At 54.6% G+C, this 21,954-nt stretch overlaps 1 long non-coding RNA gene across 1 annotated transcript; it reads left to right on the top strand.

The window, feature by feature from the left end:
• The first annotated feature begins 21,040 nt into the window (after positions 1-21,040).
• On the top strand, positions 21,041-21,954 carry LOC120705238. The gene is made up of 3 exons (XR_005687847.1): positions 21,041-21,364; positions 21,458-21,530; positions 21,685-21,954. It is a non-coding gene; the product is annotated as an uncharacterized LOC120705238 (long non-coding RNA).

Raw genomic sequence — 21,954 nt, 5'->3', positions numbered from 1 at the left:
GCCATCTATATGCAGCTCTGCCAGACTTAAGGGCGTTACTATCGGACTATGCCATTTTTTGTTTTGGCAGCAATAGATATACTGCTCCGTGGTGATGATTACCGCCGAGTGTGCATCTCCGGCCGGGAACACAAGCTTGAATCCAGTATCCAAAAATATCTGGCCCTCTTTAGTTAGTGAAAAGTTATTGATTTTTGGTACTGTAGCATATTTTGTTGTTATTTGACAAATAATATTTAATTATAGACTAATTAGACTTAAAAAATTCATCTCGTGCTAATCAATTAGACTGTGTAATTAATTATTTTTTTCAACTGCATTTAATACTCCATGTATGTGTTTGAATATTTAGTGTGACAAATAATGTAGAAAATTTTTTGAGAACTAAACAGCGCCTGAAGATGTACTAGTAGTACAAGTTCCAGTTAAAGTCACCAGGCAGCAATTGGTAAGAACGCTAGCTTTGCAGCTGCGTCGGAGCCACCGGCGTCGGCTAGGATAGGCATCGCCGCAGCACCGAACTGTGATGTGAAGTGACGGAATCCGCGCGGCGACAACGACGCCCGCACCTTCGTCGCCGATTTATTTCAAAAAAAAAAACCTTCGTCGCCGAGCGGGAAGAAAAATCATAATATGCCGTGGGTGGGAGGCGCCGGGCGCGGGAGCGAAAAGGAGAGTGTCGCTGGCTGGCTGGCCGGGCCTCTTGCTCTGGAGTCTGGACCACGGCGGCTCCAGCCTCCAGCCTCAGCTAGCTTTATACCGGCCTCAGACCTGCGTGCACGGGCGGAGGCGCGGCGTGCGTGCATCCCGTGCAAAAGGCAGGCAGGTCCTTCAGAAATGGCGGCGGGTTGTCCTCTCTTTCTCTCCTGCCTCCTCGCCTCCTCTCCTCGTGCGTGACAGCGGCTCCTATCCGCTTGACCAAACGACCACCGCAAGAGGAATTAAAAGGATTGCCATCGTATCGTCTACATGTGCGTGTTTTTCTTCTTTTTTTTTGGCAATTATTAGATTCCTCGTGCGCCGGTTGACCGGCCGGCCGGCCGATCGAGAGGACGCGGCGTGGCATGGCCATACCTCCCGCGTGTGCTTGGCCTACTACCTCGACAAGCTTTTCACAATTTGCCTGAGAATTTCGTTAGCTTGCTGGCGTGCAGCGAGGAGAAGGGGATTAATTCGATCGGGAACGCTACGTGTACGCGAGGCGCGGGGCCTAGCTACAGTAATTATTCTCGAATCACGTGGTCAAAGACCTCTTTAGATTCTTCAAAGTTCATAGCGTATGAGTTATGAAGTTAGTTTTGTAAACTGGCTTTGTTTGATACCATAATGAGCGGTCAAAATATTACTATTCCTAGCACAAGAACAAACCAAATACTAGGGCTCTAGTGTGAGTTGGAATTCTGCTCTCAAAAAAAAGAAGTACGTGTGAGTTGGAAATAATAAAGCATTCATTTTTATTCGGTTTTTGCGGGCGACGAGATGTGCTAACGTGTAGGAGAGCAAGCTTTTGAGGCTAGCTTACATTAGTCGTTGCTGTGGTATTAGATTAGCTCTCTCTTTCCATCTTGACTCTGAAGCCACTGCTCGATGACAGCACCATCTCTCACAGTCACACACACATACACGTCGAAATCATGCTGGACGATACCCTAACCTACTTTTATAAATCTGTGTGTACGAGCGAGCTTTACGTTTCACTGTAGATCGAGTCGGTATCGGTTGCAAATTTGCACTGCGAATAGCATATGCCGATCGACGTCACGGCTTCACTATCGGTGGCCAGGAACAACTCGATCAAAAGTTCAAAACACTCATGGTCCCACACGGGAAGTTCTAAAATTTTGCTCCGGGCACGCCTCTGTCCGCCGCCGATCGCACGCTGACGGCACCTACCATGACCGATGATGCCTGAGCCTGACAAAGCTCATGCTTATAGCTTATAGTACTTAGGCCCCATTTAGTTCCCAAATTTTTTTCCACATTACCCATTAGACACAGCATGGAGTATTAAATGAAGTTGAAAAAATAACTAATTACACATTCTAACTGATTAGCACGAGATGAATTCTTTAAGTCTAATTAGTCCATAATAAGATATTATTTGTCAAGTAACAACAAAATATGTTGTAATACCAAAATCAATAACTTTTCACCAACTAAACATGGCCTTATTAACCCTAATAAAAATAGCCATTCTTGTCATAAAACAACAAAAATAAAAATAGCCACTCCCCCGCTGCAGCCCCATGTGGCCAGGCAGCTGGAGGCGGGCTCCTATATACCTTCCATAAGATGATTAAGCTATCTATCTTTAAAATCCATAAAAGCTCACAAAAGTCCAACATGTCTTCTTCCCCAGCATCGGCGATGACCTTTCTTTCCCAGCACCGGCTTCTGCGGCGGCGGAGCTCCGGCGAACCCCGTAGGAGCGCGTCGGCCGATGGTGGCGGAGCTCCGGAGGGCCAGCCAGCGGCGGCCCCGTAAGGGCGGAGGTTGCGCATGGGAGGGCGGCGGTGACAATGCAGGGGCGGACGGGCGGCGGCAGCGCACAGAAAAAGGAACGGCGGTGGTAGGTTTGAGGGGAAGGGATGAGGATCCAATGGATGAAATTGGTTGCACGAATCTCAAATACTGGAGAATGGAGGATGGATAATTTTTTTTTAAAGATATACAAGATTTTTTAGGGAAAGATATACAGGATTGGCGACTGTAGGCTTCTTCGCGTCTTTTTTATTTTTACATTTTTCAAAAAAAATTACAGAAATATATTTTTAATTTCAAAATTTACAGTTTTATACCCCTACCGCCCGGCAGGGGGGCGGCAGGGGCTTATATATAAATAAAAGTAATTTTTATTTGCGCGGAGGCCCTTGGCGGGAGCCTGCCGTGCCGCCCTCCACTGGGCGGTAGGGGGCCTGCCGCCCGGCAGGGGGGCAGCAAGCTCCCCCTCCCTGCAAAATTGCAGCAGTGAGCCATTAGATGTGGTTTTAGATATTTTGGATACAAATAAAAACTATTAGTAAAGTACATGAATATGAAAAGTATAAGTTAGCAATTCATACACATACGAAAATGAGAACGAAATAGGTGATGCATGAGAACGAAATAAGTATAACATGACGACATGTCCATAACAAAAATACAAAAACAGCTAGAAGCACCTCCTAACCACCCCGGCCACCCCGGCCATGTCGACCTCTTTTACGCTGAGCGTGGACGTGGTCTGTAGAGTAGGTGTGTCGCTCTGGAGGCCCTACGTCTCTACCTGGACGTCCGGTGGCCACAGGTGTCTGGAAGGTAGGATCGGCCTGCTGGTTAGGTGTAGAAAATAACCGAGTCCAATCTTCGAAGTTCGCCTCAAAGGTATCCTGTGTGGGCCCTATACAGGAGCAATTAAGATATCATAATCATCGTCTTATAAGTCATATATTTGGGTACATATTCATCATACGTACCTGTTGGTGGTGGATACGAAGAATGACCCATATCAGGAAGCCGGTGGTGTGATCCTGTAAACCGTTCAAATTATTTAAAATATCCATAGAAATAAGAAGAACATGATAAATTCGGATTACGGATTAGGTATTTACCTTGCGTTCCTTCTGCGGTCGCCGTAGGGTAATACGAAGAAGGTCCCGCATCATATAACTGTTGTGATCCTATATGTAAATACAAAAGGAATTAGACTTCATACCACAATTAATTGAAATTAAGATATGGACTATAAGTTTACCAAAAGGTCGTAGTGGTGCCTGTGTTGGTTGAAATGACATTCCTGCAGCTGGTGCCATGGTACTAAACTGAGTCCCTCCGTGAGGTTGATAAGGTGCGTGTGCATCACCTGTATGGACTGAGAATTAATTGTTGGCTTCAAAGTAGGAAGTCAGTAAGTATCCTCACGTACCTGGATAATGCTGTTGAGACCAATAAGGTGCTTGGGAAGGCTGCTGCTGTGTGGGACCATAAGGAAATGAGGTCAAGGCTTGAGACGAACCGTACGAGTCTTCGTACGATGTCCGGCTACCAAAGGTTTCAAGCATGGTGTCATGGTGTGGCAAACTACAGCCGGGTGGCGGAATGCACCCGCCTAAGCCCAGAGGGTGAGAACTCGGGGGTTAGCTAGCGACTAGTTCGACCTTGCTCAAGAACACGATGAACACAGCCGGGTTAGAGTGGTTCGGGCCGCCGGAGTGGACGTAGCGTCCACTGTGTTGTATTGCTCATGACTGAAGAGTCGGAGCTGAGTCCAGCGTGTGTCTGCGTGTATTCTCGTGTGCTTGGTGTGCACAGCGAGCGCATCCCTTTTATATCTCAAGGGAGGCACATACATGGTTGTTGGGTCCCCGACAGATGGCCCCAACGATGTAGTACAAAATGTCATACTGCTCATATATTATGGCGTCGCAGGCGAAGGGGATCTCTCTCCTAGATTTCCTTGCCTGCTCCTGGAATCCCCTGTTCAGCGTGTTCAGGTGCTGTCTTGTCAGGACGGCGCCAGGCGTAGCAAGCGGCGTCGCCTGCCACATAGCTGAACGGGCTGCATAGCTTGCGGCGTAGGGGGCATGATGAAATAGAGCCGTGCCGTCGTATCCAATTAATGCGGTAGACGGCTCTGCGTGGGTACGGTGCAGGCGGCTCACTGTGTGTCTCGGTAAATCACGGTCTACAGTGAGGTGGGTGGACGAGTCTTCCAGCAGAAGACTCGCGCCTGTGCCCACGGAACACGTGGTGGCTCCGGACCCCCCCGGTAGTATGTTAGGTCCACGCGCGTAGGAGGTCCGGATGGGCGTGAGGAGGTTCCGGACCCCTATGAGAGGTCCGGGATCTCGGTGGCTGGCTCGGAGCTTCCCTTCCTCGGGGACACGTGGCGTCTCCGGACCCGTCCCAGAACGGGGAGCGGATCCGGGGCCGTTGGCCCGGTGAGGTAAGGGCTTGTCCTGTGGGCCTCGGTTGCTCCGCCCTTTACCGCGTAGTTACGGATGACTACGCGGGTCCTGTTTTGCTGCAGTAGAAGTGGGTATCCATGCTATAGGGTACCGACAGTGGCCCCTGGGCCCACCTCGGGGGAGGTTCGAACCCGTAGGTGGGGCCACCACTGCGATTTGGCCCTGCATAGCTTAAAGCTTCTCTCTGCAAGGGTCTTTGACCGGCCTTGACCATCCATCGGGTTGGTTGCTACCTCATCACATCGCAACGGCTTACTGACTTGTGGCCCCCATGTACAGTGGTTCACCTAGTCATGCGCACGATGCTCGGCATTGTTGCGGCTGGAGTAAATGGGGTATTTACCACCAGCGCAGTTCCCGAAGAGCCCGGTCACGCCAGCGCTTAACGCGCACACGTCAGCTCAACTTCTGCCTCGCTTCGTGCGCGAACGATGGTTCAGATCCCGCCCTTTCACACCTTTGTGGTTACCCGCCCTCCCTGACAGGTGGGTCTAGGTCCCCTTATCAAGGATTGGGCGGCTAACTCCAGGCGTGTGCGTCGCTTGGGTTGCAGCGACGGTTCCGGGGGGCGCCAGTTGGGTCAGGCTTTATAAAGGGATGAACCGCATACCGCGGTCACCTTTCCGCATTCGCCTTCTTCCTTCCAACCTTTGCACCCCTTGCCTTTTGCTCTTTCGCATAGACTGATCCACACTTCCACAGCGAAATGGCATCCCATGTTCATCCCCGCCGTTTCCAGACCGAGGAAGAGCTGAGCACGGTGCGTCGCCTACTTGGGTGGAGTGCACAGGAGACTGGCTGGGGGATCCGAGCAGGCTCGGTTCCCCTCGGCAACCTCCGTGCCGGGGAATTTGTGCTGTTCACCTCGCACATTTCCACCGGCTTGGGGCTGCCGATCTCTTTGTTCCTGCTGTTGCTGTTGGAAGACTTCGGCCTCTAACTTCAGCACCTTACGCCCCACTCCCTCCTCCTGACGTCCATCTTCGTCCATTTGTGCGAGATGTTCGTGGGAGTGTAGCCCTGCGTCATCCTCTTCCGCCACTTCTTCAAACTGGTGAAGTCCGGGAGGGCGAAGGATGAGGTGGGGGCGTATTACTTCCAGACAAGGAGCGACCTGCCGGTGCCTTACATTCCCGGCCTCACTGGCAGGAAGTGGGAGGAGTGGCGCAAGGATTAGGTGATCGCCACCACCGAAGCCAACGAGCACCTCACCTTGCCGACCGAGGGACCCGCCTCCGACCGTGCATCCTGGAGGGCCAAGCCGTCCCTGCAGCCGAATTTCGACTCCGTGCTGGGCAAGATCAGGTCGCTGGCGGAGAGCGGCCTCACCTCGCTGCACGTGCTCGGAGATTTCTTGAAGCGCCGGATAGCCCCCCTAAAGCAGCGACCGCGCCCTGCTTGGAGCTTCACCGGCCTCAACGACTGCAGCAGGACCCACCGCGGAGAGGGGAGCGACCTGACCCAGGAAGCCTTGGAGGTCCTGGTGCGGGCGGTGATGGGAGAAGTCTTTGTCCCAGAGAACCTGATCCTTCCCCAGGGCATCGTTCCCCTCTGCAAGGACTCGCGCTTGAGGACGGCGGTGCTGGCTACCCTGCCAACTCTCGACGATGGTGGGCTGGCCGCACGGCAGACCGGAGGCGACCCGAACCATGGGCTCCGGATCCCTGGCGCATCTGGGGATCAAGCTATTCCGAGCGCCGCGGGGTTCGGCCCTACTACGAAGGGGAAGCAGGCCGTGACCGGCAGCGCCGCCACAAGCGGCCCCAGCCAGGTCCGGAGCAGTCCCGGTGCGTCGTCGGGAGATGCGGGCCGGCGCAGGTTACTCAGGGGCGACGGTACCCCAGTCACGGAGCATGCCGCGAAGCGTCAGAGGACCACTGGGGGCGCGGGCCAGGGTAGCTCCCGGGCCTCCGGCCCTCGCGGGTCCTCCGGGGGGACCGCGCCGCCACCATCACCGCCGAGAGATAGTTCCCTCCGGCAGCAGCAGCAGCGGCAGCCACAGGAGCAGCAGCAACAGCAACAACAGGAGCAGCAGCAAGAGCAACAACGGGAACAGTCCCGGGTTGCGCCTCCGTCGCCGCCACGGGAGCAGCGGCAGCAACAGAAGCAGTCGTCGAGCCTCTGTGGTCGCTGGACACCCGGCGCTTCCGGGTTAGTGTTATTCTGCTCACTCCCCTTGTTCTAGGTGCCCTATTTTTTGCTGAAGGCTTCTTCTCTTGGTTGCCAGGGCCTCTCGCCCAAGCAGTTCTTCCACCATCGTCGGCTCGTCGGCCGGCGCAGCCGCACCCGACGCAGCAGCGGCGGCGAGCGCGACAGCGGCAAGTTATGCATCGGTGAACACAACGGCTACCGAGGCCCCGATGCTTGCGCGGGAAGCTCCCACCTCCAGCTCCGATCATATAGCGGAGGAGGAGTTGGAGGTGGTCTTTGGCAGGCAGCTTCTGCAGGGTCCCTTGGAGGAGGAGGCGACTCCCCTCCCTCAGGTGCTGGTCCAGGTCCGGCGGTCAATAGAGGAGGCAAACTCTTCTGCCGAGCCGGCCTTCCGGCGGTAGTGGGCTGCCCTGGAGAGCGAATGCCAGCGCCTCTCCGACTGGCACACCCGCCTGGAGGCGCACACGAAGGCTGAAGCCTCCCATGCTGCGGAAGCTCGGTCCAAACTTAAGGCCGACCAAGAGGCCTACCGAGTCAACCTTCGGAAGGTGTTTGACCAGGAGTTCGCAGTATCGAGCCGGGAAAAATCCCTTGTGCAGCGGGAGGAGACCTTTACCCTGGAGGTTGTCAGCTTCGCGGCTCAGCGGTCCGAACTTGAGACTCGCCTCGCGGCCCAGCAGTCCGAGCTTGAGACTCGCGGCCAGGGTCTCGAGGTCCGGAAGTAGGAGCTCGACAATCTCTCTGCGACTCTGCAGGGATGGCGTGAGCAGCTGCAGGAGAGGGCCAGCAAGCTGGCTGTTGCCGAGGCGGAGCTGGAGGAGGACCGGAAGTCCCTCTACAAGCGGGAGTCCCTCACCGCCAACATGGAGAAGCTACTTGGGCGCCAGCGTGACTCCGTTAAGAAGATGAAGGAGTCGGCGTAGAAGAGGAAGGCTGAGCTCGAGGAGAGGTCCCGCGAGGTGGGAGCGGCCAAGGCAGCTCTGGACACCCGGGTGCACGAGGCGGTCCGGGAGGCGGTCCGGAAGCTCCAGGACGACCAGCGTGCTGGGGCCCAGCGAATCGCTGACTGGGCGACCGAAGCGAGCTTAGCACTGGTGCCACTTGGATTGAGCCCAATCCAAGTGGCGGAGCTGCCAGCTTCGATTGCTGACGCCCTCCCAGTGTTAAATTCTGATTCGGATAGGCTCTGTTGTCTGGAGCCGGTCCTTACTGGTCAGCTTGAGACTGAGGGCCGCGAGCTGATCCAGATGGTGGCGGAGCACATCCTGACCTGCCTCCGGAGCCACGACCCGGCCATCTTGCTAGTCCCCATGCTTGATGGTCCTATGGCGGAGACGGAGGCCGCCGCTCGGGACAGCGTGCGGGAGGTCGTCGATTTCGTCGCCGCCTACTTCAAGCGGGAGCCTGCAGACCCTTGAGCTGGGCATTGTACCTCTCTTTTTTTTGCATTATGCAACAAACATTGTACTAGTTGAAATTTGAATAGAAGGAAAATTCAACTTAGCTGTTTGTTAGTTGCTGCTTTGCGGTATGCAGTACCCCGGCGCCCTGGCCCCCTGGCGGATAGGTGCAGTTGTTCGGACCTATCTGCCACCCGAGCTGTAGAAGACACTCCGGACCCCCGTATGAGGTTGGGCAAGCGTCCTTGGGCATAGGTGTAGCATAGATTGCAAGCCGAGTGAGCATCTTATTCCCTGTGTAGCAGAAAGAACTACAGAAAGGAGAATCAATCTCGCTTATATGGTAGTAATGATACTGCAATTTAGCTGTTTGACGCATGCAGAATCGATCCGTGATGTCTGGGCCAAAGCGAATGCTCCGGCCCCCCTGGGAGAAAGACTCAGTTGTTTTTGAGTCTATCTACCACCGAGACTGGACCTCGTTCTGCATGAAACCTTTAAAGCGGTTGCCGTATCCCCCTGGCAGGTAGGCTCATTGGTTTGAGGCTAACTACCACCAGTGAAGGCTTAATCTGCATGCCACTTCAAAGTTACAGCTTAGTAGCAGGCCCGCGGGACCTATTCTGGACCGGCCCCCAGGCTAGTACGAGGTCCGGAGCTCCAGATGCACAGGTCCAGGTAGTTTAGCGCTTGTTACAGAGTGGTGGAGTGTGTAGGCTTAGGGTGCGGAACCAGACTAAGGCGCTACACAGGGCTCCGGACCACTCCAGGAAACAACATGACTTTTCCGGACCTGGCTCCGAGTCCCCAGACCCCTCCTAGCAGTGGGTGAGGTCATTCTGTCGTACTTGATCCTTTGAGATATGGAGCTAGACATGCCGTGTAGGACTTAGGAAGCCAACTCTTGAGCTAGAACGAGGTCTGGGCCCCTAATTACCCGCCTCTAGGTACTGGAGCACTCGTTATAGGGTGGTGGAGTGTGTAGGCTTTGGGTACGAAACTGGCTAAGCGGCTACACAGGACTCCGGACCACCCCAAGAAACAAGCACCCTCTCTCCAGAGCAGGTCCCTAGGGGTCCGGACCTCTCTCCCAGCAGCAAGAGGGTCCGGGTCTGTACGGAAGTCCAGCAACTCAATACAGATCGTTGTTGTAGCGACAAGAGTAGAAGTCCGCGCAGGGGTTAGAAAAGTAAAATCTTGAGATTCAAAATACGAAATAAAATTTTGACACGAAGATAGAACCGGGGTAAATCCTTCCTTTGCAATCTGATATACATGGCTTGCGCGATGAATGCCAGAGGCCGGGTTTACGAGGGCGGACCTCTACCGCTCTGGGCCGCGCGTTAGCCGATGGTGTGATGGATGCCAGAGGTCGGGTTTACGAGGGCGGACCCCAACCACACTGGGCCGCACGCTAATTCTATCTTATTACAAAGGAAAAGTTCATTTCCCTGCTCTGCCTAGGTGTAAAACTTACGCAGATGCTCTATGTTCCATGGGTTGGGCAGCGGCACTCCATCTTCTGTGGCAAGGCGAACGCATCCGGGCCGGCATACCTCTGTAACCTTGAAGGGCCCCTCCCAGCTGGGGGAGAGTTTGTGGAGCCCCGCTCGGTTCAGGATCCGTCTCAGGATGAGGTCGCCAGCTCGGAGCTCCCTACTATGCACGAACCATTGATGATAGCGTCGGAGCGCCTGGTTGTAGCGTGCATTTCGGATTGCTGCTCGCCACCTTCATTCGTCCACGAAGTCCACATCATCGCACCGCAGTTGTTCCTGCATGGACTTGTTAAAAGCCTGGACCCGTGGTTAGCCCAGGTGAATTTCTGGGGGAAGGCATGCTTCAGCCCCGTATACCTGGAAGAATGGAGTCTCCCCGGTGGCTCGGTTGGGTGTCGTCCGGTTGCCCCATAGTACGCACGGAAGCTCATCAACCTATTTGGCACTATGCTTCTTCAAGCAGTTGTAGGTGCGGGTCTTGAGTCCCCTGAGGATCTCTGCATTCGCTCTCTCAACCTGTCCATTGCTGCGGGGATGTGCCACGGACGCAAAGCATAGCTGGATGCCGATGTCCTCGCAGTACTCTTGGAAGAGTCTGCTTTTGAATTGAGTCCCGTTATCCGCAATGATGCGGTTCGAGACGCCAAATCTGCGCACAATGGACTTGAGGAATGCGACTGCTGACTTTTTAGTGATATTCACCATAGGGGTAACCTCCGGCCACTTCGTGAACTTGTCGATGGCGACGTAGAGGAATCGGTACCCACCGACGGCCAGGGGGAAAGGCCTCAGGATATCCACACCCCGCACTGCAAATGGCCATGAGGGCGGAATCATTTGCAGAGCTTGAGCTGGTGTGTGTATTTGCTTTGCATGGAACTGGCATGCTTTGCAGGACTTTACCAGCTCAGCCGCATCCTGGAGTGTTGTCGGCCAGTAGAAGTCATGCCGAAAGGCCTTGCCAACAAGCGTGCGAGATGAGGAATGACTTATGCACTCGCCTCCATGGATCTCCGCGAGCAACTCGCTGCCCTCTCCCTGGGAAATGCACCGCATGAGGATACCATACGGCGGTAGAGATCCTCTTCTACCACCGCGTAACGTTTAGCATATCGGACTATGCGCTCAGCGGACACGTCGTCATCAGGGAGGATGCTGTCCTTCAGGTAGCCCCGGATCTCGGAGATCCATGCATCGGGGCTTCCTTGAGCAGGTGGGAGCGACTCCACGAGGTCTCCAGGATCCTCGACAGAGCTCACAACCCAGAGCGGGCACCACATGTGGTATGCCACCGTGACCGCTAGCTTCGAGGTGCTAGCTTGATCCCCTTCACCCAGTTCGGCAGGCTGGGCGGTAGGTCTCAGCAATCGTCTTTCGAAGACGCCCTCGGGCACAGATGCCCAGGTAGATGCTCTCGCGGAGAGATCATCTGCTGCTGAGTTGAGTTCGCGGGGAACATGTTGTAGCTCCAAGGCGTCGAAGTCCTTCTCGAGCTTCCTCATGTGGATGAGGTATGCCGCGAGCTGGGGATTGTTGCAGCTGCAATCCCCTCGGACCTGCTTGATGATTAGCTGAGAGTCCCCCTTCACCAGAAGTTGTCGGACCTCGAGGGACAGGGCTTGTGTCAGGCCAAAGATCAGGGCTTCGTACTCCGCCATGTTGTTCATGGCCTTGAAGTCAAGGTGCACCATGTACTTCAGCTGATTTCTGTTTGGGTCGATGAGGACCACACCAGCTCTGGCCCACTTCTCGCGGGCGGACCCGTCGAAGAAGAGTGTCCAGTGGGGCTCGGTGAAGACTGGTGTCCTGATTTCCGGCTCCGAGGGTCCGTCGTTGAAGTCCGGTCCCCCAGAATTGCTCGGGGAAGGAGTCCACACCGCTATAAAATTAGCCAGGATCTGGCTCTTGACTGCATGGCGAGGTTGGAAGTCCAACTGGAACTCAGCCAATTCTGCTGCCCACTTGGCGATATTGCCCGTGGCGTTGGAGTTGTGCAGGATCGCTCTTAACGGGTAAGAGGTCACTACGACAACTCGGTGTGCCTGAAAGTAGTGGCGCAGTTTCCTGGACGCAATAAGTATCGCATAGATAAGCTTATGCGTCTCAAGATACCTAGCCTTCTCCTCGTGGAGGACTTCGCTGACGTATTAGACTAGCTTTTGGATGGTCCGGGCCCTGGTGGCCGGGTCCGGCTCGCCCTTATCTACCATGTCAGGTCCTTGAGCCCCCAGCGGTTCTGGGTTCCCACTGAGATGAGGCTCCTCCGGACTCCCTTGTCCGGGGTCTGGACCTTCAGGCAGAGGTGAGGCTGACGGGCCCCCGTGTCTGGGGTCCGGCTCACCATCCTTGGCCGGGGAGACCCTGGTGTCCCCCTGGCGAGCTTGCTCCGAACTTTCGGCAACCAGCACCATGCTGACCGCCTCTGCGGACGCAGCAAGATACAGAAACAACGTCTCGCCGGGCTCTGGAGCCGCCAATACTGGCAGTGAGGTGAGATACTGCTTCAACTCCTGGAAGGCTTGCTTAGCCTCTTCGGTCCAAGAAAATGGACCGGACCTCCTCAATAGCTTGAAGAAAGGGAGGGCCCTCTCAGCCAGCCTCGATATGAAGCGGCTAAGAGCGGCGAGAGATCCAGTAAGCTTCTGGACGTCCTTGATGCGGCTAGGAGGCCTCATCGCTTTGATCGCCTTGATCTTGGCTGGGTTTGCCTAGATGCCTCGATGTGAGACCAGGAAACCCAGCAGCTTTCCCGCCGAGACGCCGAAGATGCACTTCTCGGGATTCAGCTTCGTGCGCGTGGCGTGCAGTCGGTCGAAGACGAGGGACATGTCTTCAACTAGTGTGGACCCTATCTTGGTCTTGATCACAATGTCATCAACATACACCTCAACAATATCTCTAATTAGATTACAGAAGGTTTTGTTCATAGCTCGTACAAATGTTGGTAAGGCATTCCTCAGACCATATGGCATGACAATATAGCAATAAAGCCCATCTACTGTTACAAAAGCAGTATGCTTCCTATCCTCTCTAGACATCTGAATTTGGTGAAAACCTGAGCATGCATCTGGGAAAGACAAAAGGTCACACCCGGAGGTGGAGTCCACGATCTGATCGATACGTGGAAGAGGATAGGGGTCTCTAGGACATGCCTTGTTGAGGCTGGTGTAGTCGATGCACATCCGAAGCTTCTCGTTGGCCTTTGGGACGACGACCGGGTTGGCCAACCTCTCGGGGTGGTGGACCTCCTCGATGAAGCCAGCGTGTAGGAGCTTGCGGACCTCTTCACAGATGAAGTTCTGCTGCTCCACGGACTGCTTCCGAGGCTTCTGGCGCACCGGCATGGCGTCAGGGTAGATCCTCAGATTGTGCTAGATCACTTCCCTGGGGATCCTGGGCATCTGTGACGGTTCCCAGGCGAGACGTCCACATTTGCCCGGAGGAAAGCGATGCGTCTTCCTATTTCTCCTCCAGGTTCCCCGCGATGCGGGAGGTCCTGGTGGAGTCCGCTCTGATCTGCACCGTCTTCACGGGAACATCGTCCGGATCAGACGGCTGAACCTTAGGTGCCTTTGCAGGCGCCCTGGGTTGTGAGGTGGATGGGTCCTCCTCAGATCGTGCAGCCTCTGCCGCCAGAGCATGCAATCTCTCGACTGCAGTGACGGCAGCGGTGCGGTCACCTCGCACGGTGAGGACACCGGCAGGGGAAGACATCTTCAGGACCAAATACCCGTAATGGGCAATGGCCATAAAACGATAGAGTGCCGGCCGGCCAATGATGGCGTTGAACGGGAGGTTCACCTCCGCAACATCGAACAGAACGCTCTCTGTGCGGAAGTTCTCCTCGGTCCCGAACGTGACCGGCAGTGTGATGCTCCCCAGAGGGAACACCGGATGTGGGTCCACTCCGGAGAATGGGCAAGAGGGAGTCAGCTTGGACTCCGGGATCTGCTGCTGCTTGAATGCTGCATAGCTAATGACGTTGAGGCCAGCCCCAACGTCGATCAGCACGTGATAGAGCCTCACGTTGGATATGACAGGAGTGGTGACTAGAGGTAGTACACCTGCCCCTGCCATATTCTCCGGGCAGTCGGATGGACCGAAGGAGATGGTGGTGTTCATCCACCTTTGGTGCGGCGCCGCCTTCGGGACCCCCGGCCTCACCGAAAGGACTTCTCGGTGAAGGGTCTTCACGTCCCGCCGGGAGACAAGCTCCCAGCTTCCACCGTACATTACGTACAGCTTCTTGCGGCGGTCGTCTTTGTCGGAGTCGGAGTTGTCGTCGTGGTACACGCCCTTCAGCTCCCGAGCGGGGGATTGGTACCCCGGCTCCTTCCCCCCGGCTGCGGCCCCACTGTCAGAGGCCTTCTCCTTGCCAGGCCATTGTCGAGGAGGGGGTGAGCCGTCCTTAGAGGACTACTCACGCCGCTTATTGACTCACTTGGCGAGCTTCTAGATTTCGCGGCAGTCAGCGGCGCTGTGGCGTGCAGTGGGATGCACCGGGCATGAACCTCCGCTGCCACCCTGCGGGCGCGGATGTTTGCCATGCGCGTTCTGGCCCCCAGTCGCTGCCGCGGCGGCTGGTGCCGCTGCTGCAACGGCAGGGCCGCCGGGTTGCGGCTCCCCGCGACTCCGGTTCTTGTTCTTCTTCTTCTTGCTACCGCCTTGGGCGGTAGCACCGGAGCCACCAGCTTTGGTGTCTCCATCTTGGGGGGCTGAGTGCCATGCGCGGCCCTCAGCGGACCTGGCACACTTGTCTGCCAGGGAGAAAAGCGTGGTAACGCTTTCCACCTCGTGCGTCGCCAACTTCTCGAGCATCTTCTCGTCACGTACCCCCTGTCGGAAAGCAGTGATAATAGATGCATCGGAGATACGAGGAATGGTACCCCGTACCTTGGTGAAGCGCGAGATAAATGCCCGGAGCGTCTCTCCGGGTTTCTGCCTCACGGCGTGGAGGTGGGCCTCCACACCATGCTGCTGGTACGCACTGGCGAAGTTCGCAGTGAACCTCACGCAGAGCTCCTCCCAGGACTGGATCGTCCCAGGAGTAAGGTTCATGAGTCAGGTCCGGGCTTGGCCCAGACAAGGCTACATGAAAGTAGCTCGCCATGACGGCGTCGTTACCACCAGCTGCTGTGATGGCAGTAACGTACACCTGCAGGAATTCTGACGGGTTAGTGGTACCGTCGTACTTCTCCGGCAGGTGCAGGCAGAACTTGGATGGCCATGCCACCGCGCGGAGGTGCTACGCCAACGCCGCATAGCCCACCCCAGCCACCGGGGCGCCCGTCTGTATACGAGCGTTCACAGGAGGCTTGGGTGCCACCACATCCAAGTCGGTGTTGAGGTTGTGGCCCTCAATGTTGAGACGGCACTCTCGCGCCCTCTCCACAGAGATGCGGGCGTCCTCACCCGCACGCCTGCGGTTGAGCTCTGCCCGCAGATCTTCTGTCCGTGCACCCCTCACTGTGGGGGAGCGCACGGATGCCGACGCGCCGCCCTGGCGCCGGTGGTAGGGTACCACCACATTGCCAGGCAGTGGTCGTTGCCCAGTTTTTGCAGAACTGGGGGAGGCCTGAGCCAGATGGAGGAGATGGTCAACGTCATCCCGTCACTGCCTCAGGGCGTCTGGTGAGGCTGCAGCAGTCGGAGGGTTGCGAAGCAACTCCCTAGCTGCGGCCAGCACTCCACTGCTAGCAGCTTGTGAGGGGGCCCTTTACGGGCGCCCTGACTCCTGCCGAGGAGCAGCGCGCGCCGCCGCCGACGGTGGCTGCTCCACAGGCACGGTTTCCCCTGGAGCAGGAACGCGAGAGGCATGTGGCGTGGAGAACGCCACACCCTCTGTCATCTCCACGTCGTCCACCCGAACCATGGAGACGAGTAAGAGATGAACCGAAACCAGCTATGCCCCCTACCTGGCGCACCAAATGTCGTGGTGTGGCAAACCACAGCCGGGTGGCTGAATACACCCACCTAAGCCCAGAGGGTGAGAACTCGGGGGTTAGCTAGCGACTAGTTCGACCTTACTCAAGAACACGATGAACACAGCCGGGTTAGAGTGGTTCGGGCCGCTGGAGCGTAATACCCTACGTCCACTGTGTGTTGTATTGCTCAAGACTGAAGAGTCGGAGCTGAGTCCAGCGTGTGTCTGCGTGTATTCTCATGTGCTTGGTGTGCACAGTGAGCGCCTCCCTTTTATATCTCAAGGGAGGCAGATACATGGCTGTTGGGTCCCCAATAGATGGGCCCAACGATGTAGTACAAAATGTCATACTGCTCATATATTATGGCGTCGCAGGCGAAGGGGATCTCTCTCCTGGATTTCGTTGCCTGCTCCTGGAATCCCCTGTTCAGCGTGTTCAGGTGCTGTCTTGTCGGGACGGCGCCAGGCGTAGCAAGCGGCGTCGCCTGCCACATAGCTGAACAGGCTGCGTAGCTTGCGGCGTAGGGGGCATGATGAAATAGAGCCGTGCCGTCGTATCCAATTAATGCGGCAGAAGGCTCTGCGTGGGTACGGCGTAGGCGGCTCACTGTGTGCCTCGGTAAATCGCGGTCTACAGTGAGGTCTGACAAGGTCTGCCCTGCGAGCCACGGCGGCAGAGCACGCCTCAACCCCCGCATTGAATGCGGTGGGTGGGCGAGTCTTCCAGCAGAAGACTCGCGCCTGTGCCCACGGAACACGTGGTGGCTCCGGACACCCCCCGGTAGTATGTTAGGTCCACGCACGTGGGAGGTCCGGACGGGCGTGAGGAAGTTCCAGACCCCTATGAGAGGTCTGGGATCTCGGTGGCTAGCTCGGAGCTTCCCTTTCTCGGGGACACGTGGCGTCTCCGGCCCCGTCCCAGAACGGGGAGTGGATCCGGGGCCGTTGGCCCGGTGAGGTAAGGGCTTGTCCTGTGGGCCCCGGTTGCTCCGCCCTTTACCGCGTAGTTACGGATGACTACACGGGTCCTGCCTTGCTGCAGTAGAAGTGGGTATCCCATGTCGTGGCTCTAGAAGGAGGGCCACAGCCGGGTGGCGTAGTGCACCCGCCTAACCCCAGAGGGTGGTTACCCGGGGAAATGCATGCTATTCTTCAGATCTACTCATGAGCCAGAACACAAGAACACTCGGGATTTAGAGTGGTTCGGGCCGCCGGAGCGTAATACCCTACGTCCCCTGAGAGTAGTGTTGCTCTGGGGACTGTGGTTGAGTCTATCCTCTGCCTCCCAGTCTCACCTTGGACTTGAGTCTTTTTCTAGCGGGCGTCCCCCTTTTATAGTGCAAGGAGGACGCATACACAGGCGTTGGACCCCGACAGGTGGGCCCAACAAGGATATATAATACACCAATAGACATTAATGGTGTTACAGTGGCTGAGGATCTCTTCTTGGATACGCTTCATTGCCCTGTTAACTCTCTGACCGAGGGGGGTCTTTATTTGTCCCATCGGTGAGGCGCCCGTTGGGGCAATGTAGCTTGTGGTGTAGTCTGTCGAGACTACCGTGCAGGCGTCATAATGGGCGAAACCGAGCCGTCGTGTCCAACTGACATAGTAGACAGATATACGCTGCGTGGGCGGAACCAGCGATTGCACTGTGCGCCTTGGTAACATGCGACCAACAGTGCAACCTGGCAAAAGCCGCCTCGGGCTATGCTGTAGCAGAGCATTCTTCCGCCTACTGTATTGAATGCGGTGGCTAGGCAAGTCTTCCAATGGAAGCCACGCGGCCCCGCGCGCGTGCCCGCGCCTACGGACCACGTGGTGGCTCCGGACCTGCCCCAGGCGGGGTGTCTGTTCCTCCCTGCTGAGGGGCCTGGATAGTATATGGGGGTCCGGGACCCGGCGGGGGTCCGGAACTCCCTGGGAGGTCCGGGGCCCCCAGCTATTTTGGCTGAGGGCTACCTCCTCCGGGACATGTGGCATCTCCGGACCCCTCCTCAAGCGGGAAGCGGGTCCGGGGCCGTTTGCCGGGGGAGTAGGGCTCCGGACCACAGGGGTCCGGCTGCTCGGCCGTCAGGGCGTAGTTAAGGGTAACTACGAGGCTCTTGCCTAGACACAGCAAGAGGGGGTACCCCAGTCCTGGGGTACCGACTCATGGAATGGGCTCTTTGTGAAACTCGGGTCTAGGCCGACTCTTGCTCATTCCTATCCATCATATATCCCGCTCGAATCCTCATCAAATTCGCCCTGGCATCTATGTCCATCAACCTGCACATTTCAAACTGCAAGCAAGAAAAAGAAAGACATTAACACTGCAATTCAAAGTATTTGAAAAGCGATGATAACTTTGACTCACCGCCCCAGCTAATGCCTCATCTCTATGTCGTGCGTAGCCATCCTGTGGTGTCGCAACATGCGGTTGTGGTTGCATGTCAGCATATATCAAGCGACAACGAGTCTGAGACTGGTACCGGCTCAGGTACGCCCTGTACAAAGCCTCCGTGTGTGCAGGGGTCGCAAGCACCACGTTCTCCTCTGCCTGGTCCCATCCATTGACCCAAGGCTGCACCCTTGTGACCCACATGTTGGAGAATGGTTGACCAGTCCTCGACAAACTAAATATTGAAAACAATTTAGTCAAATATGATTGGTTAACTATACAATGCTTAGTCACTAAAAAGACATATGAATTGTTACATGTGGTCATGGCGTTCGACCCGATCCAATGCTGACGGCACAGGATACAACTGCCTTTGACCGAACTGTCTCCTGACTTTGTCCGGCCAGTGAGCCTCAATGTAAACGTCGTACACCAACGCTGTAGTTGTCATCCAAAAGGCCTGATCCTGAAAGCAAACCGAAGATATCCCGGTCGGTGCACGAGTGTTTATAGCCAACTCGGAGTAGGGCTCCCACACGACGTCTTCAGGTGTCAACCGATCAAACTCAGCCACAAATTCAGGATAGACCCGACGAGACTGTACGTGGGCCCAACTCTTCTGCACAAAATTAATAATAATATGTACCCATAAGAAATACAAAGAGGGTCAAACAAAGCAACAGAATTGCCAACAGAATAGTACGAGTAGCAGTCAATTCCGTACCTGACGAGCGTACTAGAGAGTCCCCATGGTGGGCCTATCGTCCTCGGTGTCACCATACATATCCAGCTCATACGGTGAGTGGTCGACAAGCGGGCGGCCAATTGCTATCCTCTCGTACGACCAAAGCTGTAGCAGAATCGGGCATCCTGTAAGAATTGCATTGTGCTTATTTTGCACCGATGCCTTGCAGAGGCCACGGTACGTGGCTGCAAGTACCGCTGAACCCCAACTGTATTGAGGCATTTCCTCCACAGCTGCCTCTGCGATCTTCTGTGCGTAAGGCACAACACCCTATCCACATAGGCTCCGTGTGAGTTGTTGAACATTATGTATCCAAACAACCACAACAGGTATGCCTCAAGGGATCGAGTAACGGTATCCTCATCAGCATCATGTGCCAAATTGTCGGGCTACATAGAAAAGATGAATATTTATGAGTACGAGATCAATTATAAAATAAAACCATAACTGCACTAGTCAAAAGCAAAACTCTAACATTAATCGTAACAAAACAAGGTATGTACTTGGAACTGCAGGATCCATGACTTGGCAGGCCCTGTCGCTTTTGGGTGCTCCTCTACATCAATCGCGATGTCAATATTTGCAAAACGCTCTTCTAAATCGTCCAACCACATAGGCGGGACAACGCGAGGCCCTACGGCATCCCCACTAATAGGAAGACCCAGCAGCATCGCAACGTCCTGTAGGGTCGGTGTCATCTCCCCACAAGGTAGGTGGAAGGTGTGTGTCTCAGGTCTCCATCTATCAACCAGAGCCATCAGTAGGGACATGTCCAACTTTACTGAACCACTCTCAGCAAGACGACTTATAGTAAGAAGACCAGCCTCACTCAACCTGAAAAATAGGACGATCAAAGTTAAGTACATTATGTACGAAACGTGGGTCTGAGGAACATAATCCTACGACATATCACCTGGGCACCCATCGTGGGTCAACAGGAATAAACTCCGCTGGTGGACGTGGACGCAGCACGTTAAGTTTCACGCGCTGAACCACTGAAAGGAAGGACCGATGTGACGAGTCTATGACTCCGTCAAGTAGAGCTGGCGTATCTTCGGCCATACCTAACAAAAAAAAATATAAGTTTTCTGCATTTTCTAGAATTAGTTTTTATATATATATATCTAACATTTTCTACAATTTTTCTGCATTTTCTACAATTTATCTGAAATTTTCATAAATTTTTCTAGCATTTTCTAGAATTTCCTGCAATTTTTGTAAATACATTTTTATAAATATATTTTTCTAACATTTTCTAAGTTTTCTGCATTTTCTACAATTTATTTGAATGTTTCATATACTTATCTAGCATTTTCTACAATTTCTAACTATTTTTCAAAAATTTTTCTCGTATTAAACAACTAATCAATACCACAAAATTGGTTGGTAAACCTACTTGGTTTTTCTAAAAACTAATCTTAATTCTAGCTAATTTATATTAAAAACATTACCTGAATCGCTAAAATATCATTACTGCTGCATACAAAGTTGAGAAATATTTATTACCTGCGGTTCGGATCCAATATCCGGCAGGGCTTCGCCGTTACAACTCCCACCCTCACCCCTCCTCTCTCCCTCCCCCTCCCCCTCTCTGGATGTCGTGGGAAGCAAATGAGAGGGAGGGGGAGAGAAGCCTTTTATACAGCGTAGGGGGCAGGGGGGCCTGCCGCCCGGCAGGGGGGCGGCAGGCTCCCGCCAAGGGCCTCTGCGCAAATAAAAATTATTTTTATTTACATATAAGTCCCTGCCACCCCTTGTCGGGCGGCAGGCCGCAAATAAAAATTATTTTTATTTATATATAAGTCCCTGCCGCCCCCTGCCGGAGCGGTAGGGGTATAAAACTGTAAATTTTGAAATCAAAAATATATTTCTGTAAATTTTTTTTGAAAAATGTAAAAATAAAAAAGACGCAGGCTTCTTCACTGTATTAAGCAGCCCACATTGCAAAACAGGCAAATAGGCCGACAGGCCCATCTATTCTATCCCATTTAACTGGCCTGGCCCGAAAGCTAGCACGCTCAGGGTTTTCGCGTGCGGCGGCGCGTCCCTTCCATCGCTCCCTGTCCGCGCCGCCGCCTGACGGAGGCGGCAAGGGAAGGGAGTCAGGGACCCAGGAGGGCGCGCTCGCCGGATCTCCCTCGCTCCCCTGCCGACGACGGTCCGCTTCTACGCGTGCCTTCCATCTATCCCTCTCCACGCCGTTGCCGGCTCGCGGCGGCAGGGAAGGGATCTAGGACTTGGGATCGAGGGCACCATCGCCGGATCTCGCTCGCTTGCTCCCCTGCCGATCCCCCTCGCCCTCCCTTCACCGCCGACGACGGTCCGCTTCCCTCTCGGCCTCACACCTTCACCAATCGGCTCCCATCCCCTCGCTTACGCTGCTTTCGAGTTCTGACTCGTCGCTTCCTCGCAGCCCTTGGTCTCCGTGTCCCTGTTCTGCACCGGCAAACTCCAAACTCCACGGGCTCCGCCTCCGCGAGATGCAGGTAGGCATTCCTTTTTTCTCTCTCTCTAAGGCGAATCACGGCAAATGCTTCCGTTTGTGTGGCCGGAAACGCGGAATCTACTGCAGATAAGTTTTATTTATTTTTCAAACGTATTTACTACTCGGTTTGACGTGATTTTATATTGCTGTGACAGAATCGCATGGCCTCATCTGCAGCGCACACGCTCGTCGTGTTAATTTTTGCAACAATTTGCAAGAATTTTCCTGCTCGGAACACATGAACAATGCTGCCGGAATTTTGCACGAAACATTATATTTTATCCTGATGTAACTGTAAATTTTTTTGACGTGCTTCCAAAGTTCAAATGAGCGCAATGTTTTACGTTATTGGTAAGAACCTTCCAAACATGGAATTACGGATGTACACAAATTGACGTTTGCGCATCATTCATGTTGGCACGACA

The sequence above is a fragment of the Panicum virgatum genome, chromosome 4K (genome assembly GCF_016808335.1).
Source record: "Panicum virgatum strain AP13 chromosome 4K, P.virgatum_v5, whole genome shotgun sequence".
Lineage (NCBI taxonomy): Eukaryota > Viridiplantae > Streptophyta > Magnoliopsida > Poales > Poaceae > Panicum > Panicum virgatum.
This window is presented reverse-complemented; position numbering and strand designations above follow the sequence as displayed.